The sequence below is a fragment of the Triturus cristatus genome, chromosome 6, assembly GCF_964204655.1.
Source record: "Triturus cristatus chromosome 6, aTriCri1.1, whole genome shotgun sequence".
Taxonomy (NCBI): Eukaryota; Metazoa; Chordata; class Amphibia; order Caudata; family Salamandridae; genus Triturus; species Triturus cristatus.
In genome coordinates, this window is record NC_140589.1 from 1545939239 (window position 1) to 1545955468 (window position 16230).

General features: G+C 45.2%; 1 protein-coding gene and 1 long non-coding RNA gene across 2 annotated transcripts in view; one reads left to right on the forward strand and one right to left on the reverse strand.

Annotated features, from left to right (window-relative positions):
* The window catches only part of LOC146821650 (uncharacterized), a 130996-nt gene extending 121040 nt beyond the window's left edge, over window positions 1–9956 (reverse strand). The window contains exon 1 of the long non-coding RNA XR_014962749.1: window positions 9931–9956. This is a non-coding gene — a long non-coding RNA (uncharacterized LOC146821650). The remainder of the gene's footprint in view (window positions 1–9930) is intronic.
* The window catches only part of MACROD2 (mono-ADP ribosylhydrolase 2), a 2183495-nt gene that overhangs the window by 1375970 nt on the left and 791295 nt on the right, over window positions 1–16230 (forward strand). The gene's annotated exons all lie outside the window — the stretch shown is intronic.

A 16230-nucleotide genomic window follows, 5' to 3' on the forward strand; every position in this document is an offset into this window, starting at 1 on the left:
CTGTGAGAAACCAATGGTTTTGAGAGGCCCTGCAATGCCACGTGTCATCAAGTAAACTATGATTATGATATGTCTGTGTGCCTATATTCCATATTGTAATATTTATTAACGTTTTTAATGATTTTGGAAGGCTCATGTACCTGAACCCTATACTGCTGAATTTCTTCGTGTCACCAATGATTACTAGAGGCCCTTTGTGCCTGACCCTTGCATCACTGCCCTACTTCCACTTTGAGGCTGTACGAGTATGTGATCTGCACACCCCACACCCAGCACCAGAGAGCTCCTCCTGTTGATCACTCAACAAGCTGATTCTGACGGGAGGGTTTGTGGGCCCACCCTGCCTCTGCTCGTTTCTCCCATTGGTGCAGACTATGGTATCTGCCTGCCCCAAAACCATTGCATAAATTACTATGTTCTATACTTGACGCAAAAATTCTGGTCGCAAGTTGCAACAAGTTTTTGTGACCAGTATTACATCTGGCCCTATATGTCTGCAGACCAGAGCATAAATCCCCATAGGTGGTACCCTCCTTCTCTCCAAGAGACTGTATTGGGTATTGAACTTTAAAAAACAGACACTTACAATCAAGATCATTTCTTGGTTTTAACATTGGACCTTAGCCATGTTAGTCAATTCTTTGTCTCACGTTGAAATCTGAGGTACAGTAGAGTTAAAAAGTATTTAAAAGCACATTCGAAAGGGAGTGTTAATGCTGTAATATTTATTACTGTGCATATTTCATCAATAGCAATAATAGTTAAAACATTTTGCAAGAAATTGTAACACTGCTTGTACATAATATTTACTGTGAGTGATATATGTACAGCCTTATCTAGTTGTTCTATCCCACACCACCCTTTGAGAATGTCTTTATGAAGCAAGAGGTACGTGCCAATTCAGAGCCCTGGCAGTAGCACCCATTTCAATTAATCAGGTTTTATAAAGCACGCTACTCACCCGTGAGGGTCTCAAGGCGCAGGGGGGGAGTTGGCAGCTACGGCTTAGTCGAAGAGCAAGGTCTTGAGGTCCTTCCTGAAGAAGATGTGCATGTAAGGGGAGTGTCTGATGCTGACTGGGAGCTCGTTCCAGGTTTTGGCTGCGATGTAGGAGAAGGCCTTTCCTCCTGTTCTGCTTCTGTGGATGCAGGGTGTCTCCGCTAGGGAGAGGTCGGCGGATCGGAGAGTTCTTTTGGGTGCGTGGAAGCAGACTCTATCGTTAAGGTATTTGTGTCCGATGTTCTGGAGGGATTTGTAGGCGTGAGTGAGAAGCTTGTAGGTTATTCTCTTCTCGACCGGGAGCCAGTGTAGGTCTCGAAGGTGGTGCGTCATGCGTTCGTGCCGAGGGGTCCCGAGGACGAGTCTGGCTGCAGCATTCTGGATGGTTTGGAGCTTGTGTAGAAGGGTCCTGTTGATGCCGGCGTAGACGGCGTTTCCGTAGTCCAGTCTGCTGGTTATGAGTGCGTGGGTGACAGTATTTCTGTGTTCGGGGGGATCCATTTGAAGGTCTTTCGGAGGATGCGGAGGCAGTTTAGCTGGTGGAGGCGACGGCGTTGATCTGGCGTGTCATGGTGAGAGAGGAGTCGAGGATGATGCTGAGGTTCCGAGCGTGGTCTCTCAGGGTGGGAGGACTCTCGAGGGCAGAGGGCCACCACGTGTTGTCCCAGGTGGAGGTCGAGGGTCCCAGGATGAGGACCTTGGTTTTCTCAGTGTTGAGACTCAGGCAGCTGTCCTTCATCCATGCCGCGACGTCCCTTATTCCTTCCTGGAAGCTGAGCCTGGTGTCCTCGGGATCCTTCATGAGGGAGAGGATGAGTTGGGTGTCATCGGCGTAAGATACTATGTTGAGCCCATGATGTCTGACGATGGCGGCCAGGGGTTCCATGTAGATGTTGAAGAGCGTTGGGCTGAGCGATGATCCCTGTGGTACTCCGCAGTTGATCTCTGTGGGTTCGGAGATGAAAGGGGGGAGTCTGATCCTCTGGGTTCTGCAGGCGAGAAATGATCGAATCCAGTTGAGGGCGGTTCCTTGTATCCCGGCGTCGTGCAGCCTGGCTGCGATGGTGTGGTGTGAGACGGTGTCGAAGGCCGCAGAGAGGTCTAGTAGGATGAGGGCTGCGGTGTGTCCATAGTCGAGTAGCATGCGGATGTCAGTGGCAGCGAGGAGGGCGGTCTGGGTGCTGTGGTTGCTGCTGAATCCGGACTGGGAGGCGTCTAGGATGGAGTACTCTTCGATAAATGCGGTCAGCTGGGCATTTACGACTCTTTTGACGGCGAACGGGAGCAGAGAGATGGGGCGGTAGTTCTTCAGGTCCGTAGGGTCGGCCTTAAGGAGGGGCTTGACTTCTGCCTGCTTCCAGTCGTCAGGGAAGGTGCCAGATTGGAGGGATTTCTAGTGTTAAAAAGGCAGCGGCAATCCTTGTTGCAAGCATTGGCAAGCTATCCTTGTGTCACACATGCCCTTAAGAACTTGCCCAACACACATCAACTGTTGTCTTTATAAATCATTATTTGCAAATGAATGAAAGGGAACACGCACTGTAACTTCAATGGTTAATCACTATATTCAGTTTGCGGCGTGCTGTAAAGGGTCTCACTCTCTGATCATGGTGTGAATGAGATAGATCAAACACCCTGTTAGGGTCTGTCCCCTTTATCACTGCAAATGTCCCCCGTGTCCAGGAGTTGTTAGAAAATAATAAAGCTTGAAATAAGTTCACATTGAACGCAGCGATTTGGTCTTTATAAATCATGTCACAAATGTAAATGTCCAAAGAGTCTTGTAAAACTGTAGCTAGTACACCGGTTTCAGTAGTGCCGGCCTAGTCCTTTCAGTTCAGGTAGTGCTTTTGCAAGCAAGTAACCACTCAAAGCATTTGATAAAGGATTCTTGAGGAATGATATGCCGGTCATTACAGAGAAAACACAATTTACGCCGTTAGTTGGTCATGGCTGTGAAAGGACGTGACTTGCATGGGAATGGATGGCGTTGATGGGGCAAGTAAAAGTCATGAATTCTCAGTTTGTAGTGGCAATGCACAACGATAGGGCACTCTACCTGGAATTTCCACTGAAACATAGAATGTGCCAAAAGTGTCCCTTATGAACACGTTTTTTTTGTTTTGAGGGGAGAGCCATTTGGGATCCTCGGTGTGACTAAGAGACTTGTAATATAATATATGTTAGACTTGGCATCTTTGGCGTGGTTCCCCCTGACGTTTTGCCTCTACCTCCTGTATTTTTGATGCTGTGCTGGATTTCGTTTTTGCTGGCTTAGATGCTTTGGGAACTTTGCCACTGCTGATTAGTGTCAAAGTGCAAGTGCTCCCTGGGTAAATTGTCATTATGATTGGTTCTCCCTGATTGGCATATTTGATTTCCTGGTCAGTCCCTAGTAAAGTGCACTAAGTGTGCCGGGGCTGGTAAATCAAATGCTGCTAGTGGGCCTGCAGCACTGATTGTGCCACCCACATGAGTAGTTCTGAAACGGTAACTCAGACCTGCCACTGCAGTGTCTGTGCGCAGTTGTTAACTGCCATGTCGACTTGGCAAGTGCACCCACTTGCCTGGCCCTAACCTTCCCTTTTCTTACATGTCAGTCACCCCTAAAGTAGGCCCAAAGTACCCCTGTGGGCAGGGTGCAGTGTATGTTAAAGGTAGGACATGCCCTGATGTGTGTGGCATGTCCTGATAGTCAATTACTGCCAATTTCGTTTTTCACTATTGCAAGGCTACCTGTTTCCACTTTTAGAAAGTAGGTATTTGCTTGTTTAGCCATCCAGTTGCCTCTGCTAGGATGTGGATTGACTGTCTGGGTTTGGAGTGTTAGCGGCTGGGAAGGAGCAGTGGCTCAAGAGGGCTGATGAGTCAGGGCTTGTCTGAATAGACCAGGGCTGCATTTAGAGTAGGGGGAGGAGATTTCCTTTCACCTGAATGGGCCTGGTCTGCTTTCCACAATGCTGTCTCCACCTACTGCCAGGAAGCTGCACAAGAGAGGACAGAACTGGTTTTGACTGGGCACAGGACTTCTCTGCACAAAGAGAACAAAGACATTTTGGGGTTTAAGTATTAGACCAGTGTTTCCCAAACTGGGGTCCGAGGACCCCCAGGGGTCCGTGGCACATTCCCAGGGGGTCCGCAGGCAGCAGTTCTAAAAGCACTGCAAAGTTCCTTGTACAATTAGCAGTTTTCGAGCAACTATAAAAGTGTCAAGAAAATGCCAGTGATTAATGTACCTGCTGGAGAGAGATTAGAGTTTTTTCCAGTGGCAGCTTTGACTTATCTAATGTAACACAGAGGGTTAATATGCCTACTGCAAAGAACGTGTACAATGCATTTTAAAAAACAGTATTTTATGTGCATAGGTCAGTGGGTTACTGATTTTGTCACAGAGATTCTTTTGTCACTGTGCAATTCATAAGGGACAATCGTAATCTAGCACAGTGTCCTATAAACTGTCAAACAGCTGCTTGCAAACTGCATGGTAAAATTTAGCAACATATGTTTATTCCCAGTCTATTATTATACTGATACTGCTATGTTCCCACTTCCTGCACATGAATTATTTTGTAATGCCTTTTTGTCACTTCTATGTGTGCTGCCTAATGCAGCACACATGGAAGTTGCAAAACGTCATTTTTTATTAAAGATTGTTTATGTGCAGGAAGGGTCACCTTCCTCAACATAAACAATCAAAGGTGTTTTGCTTTTTCCGTTGGAAAAAGCAAAAATGAGGAAAAATATGGCATTTCTTCTTCTATCGCCAACTTAAGACCAGGTTTTTCATGGTCTTAATTTTGGTGCTGTCTCCTATTTAAGCTGACTTTGTAAATAGAGGGCAGCATCAAAATCAATTTGTGTTGGAGTGAAACTCCCACTGCCCACCTTTTTCATGCTAAGCATTGCGTGAAAGGGGGCCTTATTTACAAGGCAGGGTTAAGCCACAATAAGTGGCTTAACGCTGCCTTGTAAATAAGGCAAAGCCCCTATTGCCACAGGAACATCGCAAAATGTGACGTTCCCATGGCAATAGGGACTTAAAAATATGCCCCTAGAATCCTTAGTAATTTGAGTATTTGTTTTGTGTGCACACGTGCGTTTTTTTAATTCGAATTACTGTTTTAATGTTTGAAATTTAAATCCTACAAATTGCTTGGGGGTCCCCGGCTTCCAGTGGTGACTCAATGGGGGTCCTCAGAAGTCAAAAGTTTGGGAACCACTGTATTAGACCTAAAACTCCTGAACTTTAGACTACTTCTGGAATCAAGAGGAACCTCTGCCAACGAAAAGAGCTGGAGAAGCTGAGAAGTCCTGCCCTTGCTGTGTGTCTGGGGTTGGCCTGCAGTTGCTGTTTCTGCTAAGGAAAGGAGAAGGTCTTTGCTGTGTGGCGTGTCCCCTGCTTGAGGAAAGTCTCTAAGGGCTTGAGTAGAGCTTGCCTCCTGTTTTTGAAGTCTCAGGAACACAGACTTCACCTCCATCGCCCCTGAACTTCCTTACTGGGAGTTCTGAACTGCCAAGAAGGGCCTGTGACTGTGTGGGGCCTCTGTAGGTTGTTTCTGCTGCTGGGAGCTGGAAAGCAACGCAACTACAAGAAAATCCACACATCGCTCTTCCTGCGACAGTTGTACCGACGCAACGCCATAGTGCGAGAAGAATCTCCCTGCACTGCCGCACCACTGCTGAAACTGACGCAGCGCCTGTAGCTGCTGCAAGAATTGGCGCGTAGCGGGATCGCAGCTGAAGAAACTGACGCAGCGTCGCTCTCTGCCGCCGAATCATTCGTCGACGCATCCTGGATTTCCACGCATCGTCCCTGTGCGGCAAGTTTTCCCTGACACATCACCCGCGGATCGGAGTCGTCTCAGAATCGACGCATCGCTTCCCCCTACAGACTGGACCTGACGCACCACTCGCCTGTACCCAGCGGAACTGTCGCATCGCATCCATGAAGGTCTCAGGAATCGACGCATCTTTGTTTTTCGATGCTTCCCACCACTGCGGCTGTTTGGCTTGGGGAATTTTGTCGCAACGACAGGTACATTGCAAGAAATCACGCACCCATCGTTTTCTATGAACTCGGTTGCTAAAACCTTTTGAAAGTCATTTTTCTTAATACTTGTATGTTGGATTTTTGTTGTTTTGGTCTTGTTGAGTTTAGATAAAGATACTTTATTTTTCTAAACTGGTGTGGTGTCCATTTGTGGTGTTATCACTGTGTTACTGTGAGTGTTGGTATAAATACTTTACACATTGCCTTTGGGATAAGCCTGTCTGCTCGTGCCAAGCTACAAGGGGGTGAGCAGGGGTTATCTAGAGTGTGTATTCCCCTTTCCCTGACAAGAAGCAAGGATCCCTATTTGGACAAAGGTACCCACCTCTGCCAACTAGAGACCCCCATTTCTAACCATATACAAATAGAGAAACAATGAACCTTGTGAGCCTTATGTGTGGGTGATATAAAAAAATTAGGAACTTTATGTGCTTATGCCCCAAAGCAGTTTTGGGGCTGTCTTTAAGAAGATGCTAGAGATATTGATTACAATAAGAAATTTGTATTCAGGTGCTGCATTGAAAGTTAATTGGCCGAAGGACAAGCTGTTTCATCTCTCGGGAGACTGAATATAGGAAGACATTGACAGCAACAGCAATACCAGCTGGTCCCAGGAGAGAATTAAATACTTAGGTGCACGCATTAATACGCAGAGAGTGCATTTTGCAAACATAACTTACAGTACTCATTGTAGCTGCCATTGATTAAATAAATGGAGAAGGTCCCTCCTTTCATTGATGGGGATAAATAGCACTTTTAAAGAGAATTGCACCTAAATGTATTTTTGTAATATTTTTTCTATAGTGCTCCTTTGCCTCGGAGGATGTCAGTGCGTTTTACAAACCGCATGTCTGTCATCTCAGGAAAGACACAGAACAAGAGACAGGCAGAATGAACCCATGATGTATGCTTAGGAAGTGTGTGCACATCCTGGTAGGAAGGCTGGAAAGGATATTGTGCTATGTTTAGATTAATATATCATATTTCATTGAGAGTGCAGTGTTTCTGGAAATACATACGTTGAAGAGGAATTCTGTCTGTATTTAAACTATATGTTGGGCAAACCTGAAGACTTTAAAGTGTGGAAACGAAGAGGGAGAATTTTCAATCCCAAACATCAAGCATTATCATTCCTCGCGGCTTCAGTTCAGAAACACGTAACTCAAATGTATTCCAGACACTACATTTGAATCAAAAGGATTAGAGTGTACGATGAGGAAACCTGATCCATGTTTCTTTCGGTGTCATCCTGGTAAAGTCAGGGTTTCTGGAGTCTTGTATTTTGTTAAATCTACAGACCGAACTCACTTGAGTGCCATCTTTTGTACTGCTGAAGTGGCATGCTTGGTATGCAGGGAGGATTTCCTATCTACATTACCTGGACCATTGGCTGGCATTGTAGTACCTGCAGCTGTGATAACCCCGATAGGTTCTTTCTGGTGGTGGGCTGGTCTGTGTGTGGTGCAAGATGTTGAGCTGGGAGCTTGGGGGAGTATAGAGGATCAGAGCTCGATCAAGGGCAGGATGTGTGGCATTCTATCACTCTTCTTGCACCGCCATTTTCTGTGTCAATTGGTGTGGTAAGGGTTAGATTTATTCCTAACTAAGATGGTTGTCTTCCCAGTTTGTGCTGCTAGAGCTGTCCAAGATGCCTCCTCTATTTTTATTTGGAGTCATTGTCCACTTCGATCAGAGACGTTTTTAAGGCATGGGAAAAGGGGGCTCTGGCCCATGGCCCAAACCCTTTTGGGGAGCTCACTAGTAGAGCCAGCTCTGTTCTGCAGAGAGTCCTTCCCTGATGACCTTAAATAGTTGTTAAACAGATACTGTTTTCCTTTAATTTTTTATGTAGATGATGTGCGAGAGTCTATTACAGGCATTTTGCAGAGAGATGCTTTGTTTGTTTCATGCAACATCCTTAAAGTTTATTTTAGAATAAAACAGGACCTCACATAAAGTGGCGGCTCCTCCACTAAGGCGGAAGAGCATGACCTCACTGCTTTTTGGAAGTAAAATAAAGGAAAAATAAAATGATAATAACTCAAAGTTATTATCATTTTATTTGTTCCTGCTGCGGATTCTCTGCGGGGCAGGGCTGCTCTGCTCTCAGAGCAGGGGGAGGAGTGGTGGGCACACTCTGTAAGTGCGCATGAATGTTTGGCCGAGCCGTCTCGGGCCGGCCAAACATTAATGTGCACTTTGCATATTCTCCACCCAGGGTGTATTGCAGCCTGGGTGGAGAAAATGCCCAGGCTCCCACTGCCTGTCTGAGCGCCGAACGACCGCGCTCACAACAAACACAACCATGCATTGCAGTGTTGAGTTTGGCTATGGGGAGCTTGAGTGTGCTTCCTGTTCCGGTTGGAGCATGGGACTATGGAGGAAGCGGCAAGAAGGTAAGTTTTTTTGTTTTTTTACACCTGCTTCCCACTTCCCCTTGCCCTCCAACCCCCTGGCAACCCCGTCTGCCTCCATCTGTGCCGGCAGCCACTGCTCACATATGAGAAATGGGAGGGTGTCATAGAAATTATTTGCAGTAATATTAGTGAGCTGCTGCTGTGTTATAATATTGAAAACACGGCACTATCCCTGAATATTAGAAGTTAACACATTAAGAATTTGGAGGCATGCACCTATGCACTGGCAATGAACTGGCCAAAGAGGGATGAAAGAGCTGAAATTGGGTCATAAATTCTAAGCTCTCTGGACAGGGGCCCCAAAATACGTTTGTCCCTGACTTACATAGGGTTCCTCCGTGGTTTTTGCTTCTTTTTTTCTGCAGGTGTTTATCCCACTAGTATTCTTCGATCTGGAAGAGTTGTCTTTGTGCATTTACCAGTGAGCACTTCGTTAGATCCAGCAATTAACATACAGGGCCAGACTGGGAACTTAAAACAGCCATGGCAAAATAAAAAATTCAGCCCCCATTTGCAGAAGTGCTAATGCGTGCTAGAACCAGAGCAACTCTTTCAAGTTACCGCTAGGATTGCGTAACGTGCACCACCACTCCTGGAGGCTGAATTGGCCTCCAAGAGTCGATACCGGCCTCCTGGGGCTGCAGCCTCCCGGGGGATTGCCCGCTTGCCCGCCTGGCCAGTCCGGCCATGTTAACACATTTGAACTAATAAATTATAGTTATTTACGAAACATACATGATCCAATGGATTTAATTTTAACTATCATTGTGTCATTATGACATAATTTAAAGTGTGACTAAATCTTAACACAGAGGTGCGTTGTAGGCGTTTAGGATGTGTGCAGCTACAAAAGAATGAAAACACAATCAAGCCTGCAGGTTTGTGGATTTCCACAAAGACATTTGTTGTTATTTTCCCATCCAAAGGACTGTTGCAGATTTACTTCTGTCAAGGGCAGGAATAATTTTGTATTCAGGGTGGCACTATTGTGTGCTTGTTTTTGTCTCAGTTGTAATAAATTTCAAGATTACAATTGACTATTTCATCAGGAAATAGAAACAAAACCAATATCTTACTTCATAAACATATACAATCCAATATCTGAGAGCATACCATAAAATAGTTTTTAATGTTATCAATATCCAGAACAGATTTCTAAAAACACGTGCCTCTGTGGTGATGACAACAAGCACAAAATAAGCAATTTGGTGCAACCTTCCAGTTTCACTCACCAAAAAGACGGCAACGTATTAAAAGTGACAGCCTCAAAATAAAGACCGCAGTCCTCGCAAAACCGAATCACTCTCCGACCTGCGATGGAATCGGTTGGAAAGAAGTATCTCGGACTACTGAGATACCGACACAGTCTGTGTGCAATGCGAGTCTTAATTAATAACAAGATGGCAGTTTACAATGTACCCTCTGTGTGAAGGTGGTGCAGGGAAGTGTATGCGACCTCCTTACCTTGAAGCTGTATTGCAGGATAGCTCTCTGCTTTGATCGAATGTTACGGAGGATTAAAGTGAACGGTCCAACTGATTTTACTATGACAAACCTTGTTTGCGTAAGACGCAGTTCACACAACCAACATGGCGCCTACTAAAACAACAGATGAGACCTGTCGCGTTTCAGCATCTGTTAAAGTGAGCTACGAGCGGCACAAGTGTACCTTGGCTCCTCGGCCTTCGGTGGTGCCCATTGCTGTCTGGCGTCTGCTGGCTTGCTCCTTTCAGTGTGGGGTGGGCGACTGTGGGGGTCTGAGTCCCGTGTCTGAGTAAAAGAGGCACATTCGGGTTGACCTCTGCTCTGAAATGGCAGGTGGTCCCCGTTCTGCATTCATGGCGTCTAGCCGCTCAGCAATGCAGAAAAAAATAGAGAAGCCAAATAATGTGCCAGATGCCTGGAAACAGCTTGACATTTTTACCGCCCCTTCCCCCCATAAACTTGTATTACCGCCCCATACCCCCATCAACATCTCTTTCGTCTCCAAAACGGTGCAATAAATGTAGTTTTAAAGTTTGATTGTTTCAGATGGGCTTGTACCATGAAACATAACAAGTAGACTTGCGTGCATATTTTTGTTTCGTGTCACGTTCTTATGGGGTAAAAAGTGTGAAATACATCAGTTCTCCTTTCAAAGTGATGGTGCATTGCCTACGACAAAAAGTGTAACAATTATGAATAATCATGTAAGAAAAGACGCCTCTGGTCGTGTTTGAAGATAACTCACGCATAAAAAGTAGTCTGTCTGTGCAATTACCACTTCTTTATAAAGATATCCTTTTTAGAGTTGCCTATATACATGAGCATCATGGCCGCAACTTGCCTCTCTTTTCATATTTAATTTTGCACAGATAGGCGCTGTTTGTGGACTTGGCGCTACGCTGCATTCAGATGCATCTCCACTCTGTAGCTAACAATGTTGATGCGAGTCTGACTGGCCCCACCTTGTCAAGGTACTTTTGATTTTAAATGCAGCAGTCTATAGTCAGTCAAAATGTTTTACCATACAAGGCAAATTTGTTCAATAAAGAACCCATAAGTTTCCTTTAATGTTTCCTTTTGCACCACTAGGTGCGCTGACAACATAATGTATAAAAAAGTGCACAATACTTCACGCTTTGTGGCCTGTGGGACACTCGCGACCTTTATCTCCAAAAAGTGGACCCTCCATAGCTCCTGCAGGACTAATACCACATCCACACGGCTTACTCCCTGCAGATCTACCTCCAACCAACCCCACCTGACTTCACCACACAACAGGAGACCGTCCCTCTCCCTCCTCCCCACTTCCCCCCTCCCTGTCCTCTCTCTCTCTCTCTCTCTTGTATCTTTCTCTTTTTTTTGTTTTAACTAACTGCGCACACTGGTATTTAATCCCACACCAATTGGCGTACCTTTGCCTTATACTCCTCATTAGGGAGAGTTGGCCCAAATGGGGAGCTGTTTAGCAGCTTTGCCTGGACCAGTCTTTTTGAGCTGCTTACATTTGGGAGAGGATATGGTGTGACAGCCAGAGCTGCAGACAACTTTGAAACTGGAGATGCAGGTTCAAGTGACGGCATCACCTCAACCTCCGCCTACAAAAAAAAGTTAGTCGCTGCCCGGAAGTTGGTCTTTTTGTGTTCTGCAGGGGGTGTCACCCATAGTCAAGGGAGTTTATAGAAGAGACCAGTATAATAGTGTTAGGGGACAGCACATGGAGGGCCATGGGAGACTAAAAAGACCAGGAGATGGGATGCAGAAGGGTTTAAATGCTCTCCAGAAATAGAACCGGCTTGGTCATGTTCAGATGAACAAGCACATACCGGACTGGAGCCATGCATTTCAGAATCCATTGGTCAATACAGCCCTAAATAAATCTCTGCTTTCAGAATCTAGATCACACAGTCTATCTTTCACCTCCCTCACTTTCAGGCACTTGCTGCTCCAGGATTCTTGTTTGAAAGAAGAGAAAAGGAAGAAACAAAATATCATGAGGTGTCCACAACACCGAAGAACAGGCTCACTGCTTTATTTGAGCATCACCCTTGTCAGCAGGAATGACAAGAAGCTGCTGCAGAAACAGGCTCTTTTGCTTAGGGGAAGCACTTAAAGCTTCAGCTCCCAAAGGGCATGCTACAGGCTGCAAAAGCAAGAGGGAAATTTGAAGATTACGGATTTGGTCACTATCATGGCCTACAAGTTTACACCAGTAGGCATTTAGACATTCCTGTGGAAGTTAAGCATGAAACTTAGAGAAGAAAGTCCAAAAAAGGAAAAGCCCTATCTACTAGAGTAATAATGCTAGAACTCAAGCTAGAAGCCAGGTAGGAAAAGGGTAGACATGTTCAAATTATTGCATACGGGGATAAGACGTAAGGAGGGGTCCAAGGCAGGAGAGCAGGAACTGGCTAAGTAGTCAGGAGTTCCTATCAATAGTGACACGTAGATTGAGGAGTTTAAGATTTACACCAGCATATTCTGCGAAACATCCAGAGAGCACTATTTAAGTATTTGGATGTGATCATGTAGGCGCAGTTTAGCTTTGGAGGGCTGGCTTGACTGCTGGGAGGGGGCATTCCTCGCTTCCTCAGGGTGGGACACAGGGGCCACATTGGTCGTTGTGTCCCTTGTGGATTCTGCCCTCCTGCACCCCTCCATAGTCTGCCATGAGCCACAGGCACACTTCATTTACCACAGGACTGCAACACTGCCATGGCATCCTGAAAAGCCGCCTCTGTTGGAGTGCTACTCGGGGCCGTTTGCTTCTTCTTCATTATTGTAAAGGAGGGATCGTATTCATCTTTTGCACATGTGCACCTCTTTGCGAAGGAAGTGGCCGAAGTCACCCACTTGTGAGTCCTTCTCTGCCTCTTTCAAAGACCCTGCATGGAGAGGGAAGTCCTCTTACCTCCACGCGGGCCCTACCTTGTCTCTTAATGGAGGAAATCTATTGTAAGTGATGAGTTAATTGGAAAGGATGAATCAGTGAGACTGTGGTGACAAATTACAGGCCATGCTGCCCACAGTCTGAGCAGCAGAGACATTTCTGCAGGTCACTTGAAGCCTCCTTACTGTCAGAAAAGAAGCTCACCGGCTGTGAGTGACATCCATCACCATGGACACAGCGACAAACCTTTGAGAAGCATGCCACGGGAGTGATTGTCAGAGACTGCTGAAAGATACAGCTAGATTAAAATAGCCACATCTCCTCATCGCATGAAACTACAGTTGGCTCCAAACATACAACTTGGCGTTGAATCAAGTATAGCAGATAGAGTGGCCTGTAGTTTAATATTTCTAGAAAAATGTGACACAGTCAGATATACCAAGAGTAGAATGAAAGCTTTTAGTACTCTGATATTTTTTGAGACATACATTTGCTACCTGCATGTAGAGTTAGAAAGCCAGGCAGAATATTGGGCTTCCCTCTCTGCCAAAGAACAGTCCCAGGGGAAGAGACACTCTTCTCAGATGTACCTTTCTTGTCAATTAGTCGGGAATATTCAGATTCGATAACATTCTAAATTATAAATGCTAACAGATTCACTCTTCCAGTGCAGAATTCACTGAAGGACGATTGAACAATTATTCATGCCGCTCCCTGGCATTTTACTAAAGTGCCAAGGGGTAATTGCCGTGTTCAGTATGTGAGGTCATATCTGAGCGACTCTGCCTTTCAACAGCAAATATATTGGGCTCCAAGTGCCACGAATGAATCTGTTTGAGATAAAAACAAGTTCGAAATCATATCAGTTGTAGAACGAAGTTAGTAGTCGGGAAGCAAAATCACTTTCAGGTTAGCAAACCTACGTGTCACTTTCAGAATGCTTCCAGCCCATAAGATTCTAGAAATTGCCCAGATTATCTTCATTTCCCAGGTGTGCACACCATGGAAGCCTCAAGGCATCTACGAAAGAGGGACCAGCACTTTGAATGTCAACATTCCATGCCAGCTTCGTAAGGGCTTCAGGTCACTAATGGCTTTGAGATGTTGGCAAAGACCATTTCATGCGAATAAAATATTCTGATTGGCCCTACCAAGAGCAATGGATGGGAGAATATTCCACCATTGTTTTTTTTTTAAACATATTTTTTATTAGCATTTTGTTCAACAAGATTTAGACAAGTACAAGCAGAACAGTTCTTCAGTCGCCAACAAGAACGCGGTTTAGTGCATTGGCAAGAGACCCGTCCCTCGCAGTCCACGCCCGATTAGGATGACATCCATCCAAGGTTAGGGTCTGCGACAGTCATAGCACAGACCGGAGGAGCTGCTCAATGTGTCAGTATTTATGACAGAAGAAATATTGGTATCATAGCGTGATATCGATTCATCACACGAATGCGCCACCATTAATCCAACTCAGAATGTAGGCTGTAGTGGTGTTTCGGTGGGAGACTGGCCGATATTGTCAGAGACAACACCGCCAGTCCCAAAAGTAGTGGCGGGCCAAAAAATTGGCAAATGAGCAAAACCTACCCACTGTGAAATTTCACATGAGTAACAGATTTGGCAGTTTTTTGTGAGCCTGTTCCACAGTGCAACAATCTGCTTTGACTGATTTCAGGCCCTTTCGTTGTGCATTATGAGCAGCCATTGGTTTGCATTGTCAAAGCCTATTTGGCAACAATGGAATAAAGTAATTTGGCTTTCTCATGTGCTTCTGCATTCCTCTAAAACTATTAATTCACCCAGCTGTATCCAGAAAGGGATAAAGGGCAACAATCTGAATCGAGGCTGGGTGGGCCACAAGTAAACTAAGCAGGGGTCCGTTAGTTTCTCAAACACAGGGAGATGGTCTACTCTATGAATCATCAATTGGGGTTTTTTGGATGCACACCGGCTTTTTTCTTGAAATGAATCCATTTTTAGGTCTCGCCTGACCCAGCGCATGCGTTGGTCTGACGAGACTTATTGAGAGGGCTCCAAAAAGTGCTACCAGGCCAGCCTAGAGCCACAGTGCATGTGCGCGGGCGCGCCCGCCACGCTTTACCACCATTACTTTCGGTTTCGCGGCCGCAGGGCCGCTTTGATGTTTGATCGTGATCGCGATCACTTTCACTTTCGCGGCCGCACGGCCGCTTTGCATAGCCAATAGGGCTCGCTTTTGGGACCTTATAAGTATTTAGTTATGCAACTGTTTCATGGCTAAACACTTATAAGGTCCCAAAGGCGAGACCTATTGGCTATGCCAATGCTTGTTAATCCATTGTCTTCATGTAACGCGTGCATAGGAAGTATGATAAGCATGAGAGGTTTGGCCATAGGAAAGAGTTGAAATAAGTGGAAAGAGCCTTATAAGCGAAGGGAACATGTACAATAAAGGGATTGGTATGGTGTGGAAATTAATAGGATGGATGGTTAAATGATGATGATGTAAGGAAGATTAGCTCACAGTAAGCTGAATTTTATTAATTTGTTATCATCACACTTTGAAATTAATTTTGAACACGTATACTAGAGATATTATGTTAAGTGAGAATGTTTGTTCACTTACAGTTACCCCTGATGAAGGGCATGTGTAAGCCCGAAATGCATTGGGTTCAATAAAAGAACACTGCTTAGAACCTACCATGCTTTTCAATCGTGTTCTTTGACGAGGTCCGGATGGACACACTGAGAGCATTAGAAGTGTGTGAAATAGTATGGCTACATACACGTGGCTCATCTACAAAAAGTTTTGAAATGACAAAGAAAGTACGGATGAATATGGTGTACATTTTTTGGAACTAAACAGTAGAAGCTGGTGGAGTTAATCAGAAAATGCTGTGCCACTGGGTTAGGGCGTAAAAAGTGGCCCCACAGTATGTTGTCTACTCTATGACTCAACTACAAGATATTGCATTCGGTCCATTGGCGTATTGCCCAGAGGATTTAAAACCTCTAGCTAAAGGCTGACATTTGCTCTTATCAACGATCACCTTTTTGGACCATATGTTTTAAATATTACTGTTAGGTGTTTGTATGCATGTTTTACTCTCTGGCATTGGGCAGTTGTTTATATAACAAACTATCCATGGTTTGGATCTTATTATTAAAATCTGGGTCGGTGGGTTGCTTAAATAAATCAAACCGCTTCAGGGACACTTTTAGAGCATAGCAATTCTAGTCAACATTTTGCAGCACCACCAGGCAGGGGACAGAATGTAGTTTTCAACAATATCAAATATAGCCCCATTTTCAGGAGAACGCCGTTGCAAAATGTCCCTTTTCCAGTGTTGGTTAAAGTCCTTGCACCAGCCTTTGGCGTTTTTTGTGCCTTGCAGTGTCCCACAAAT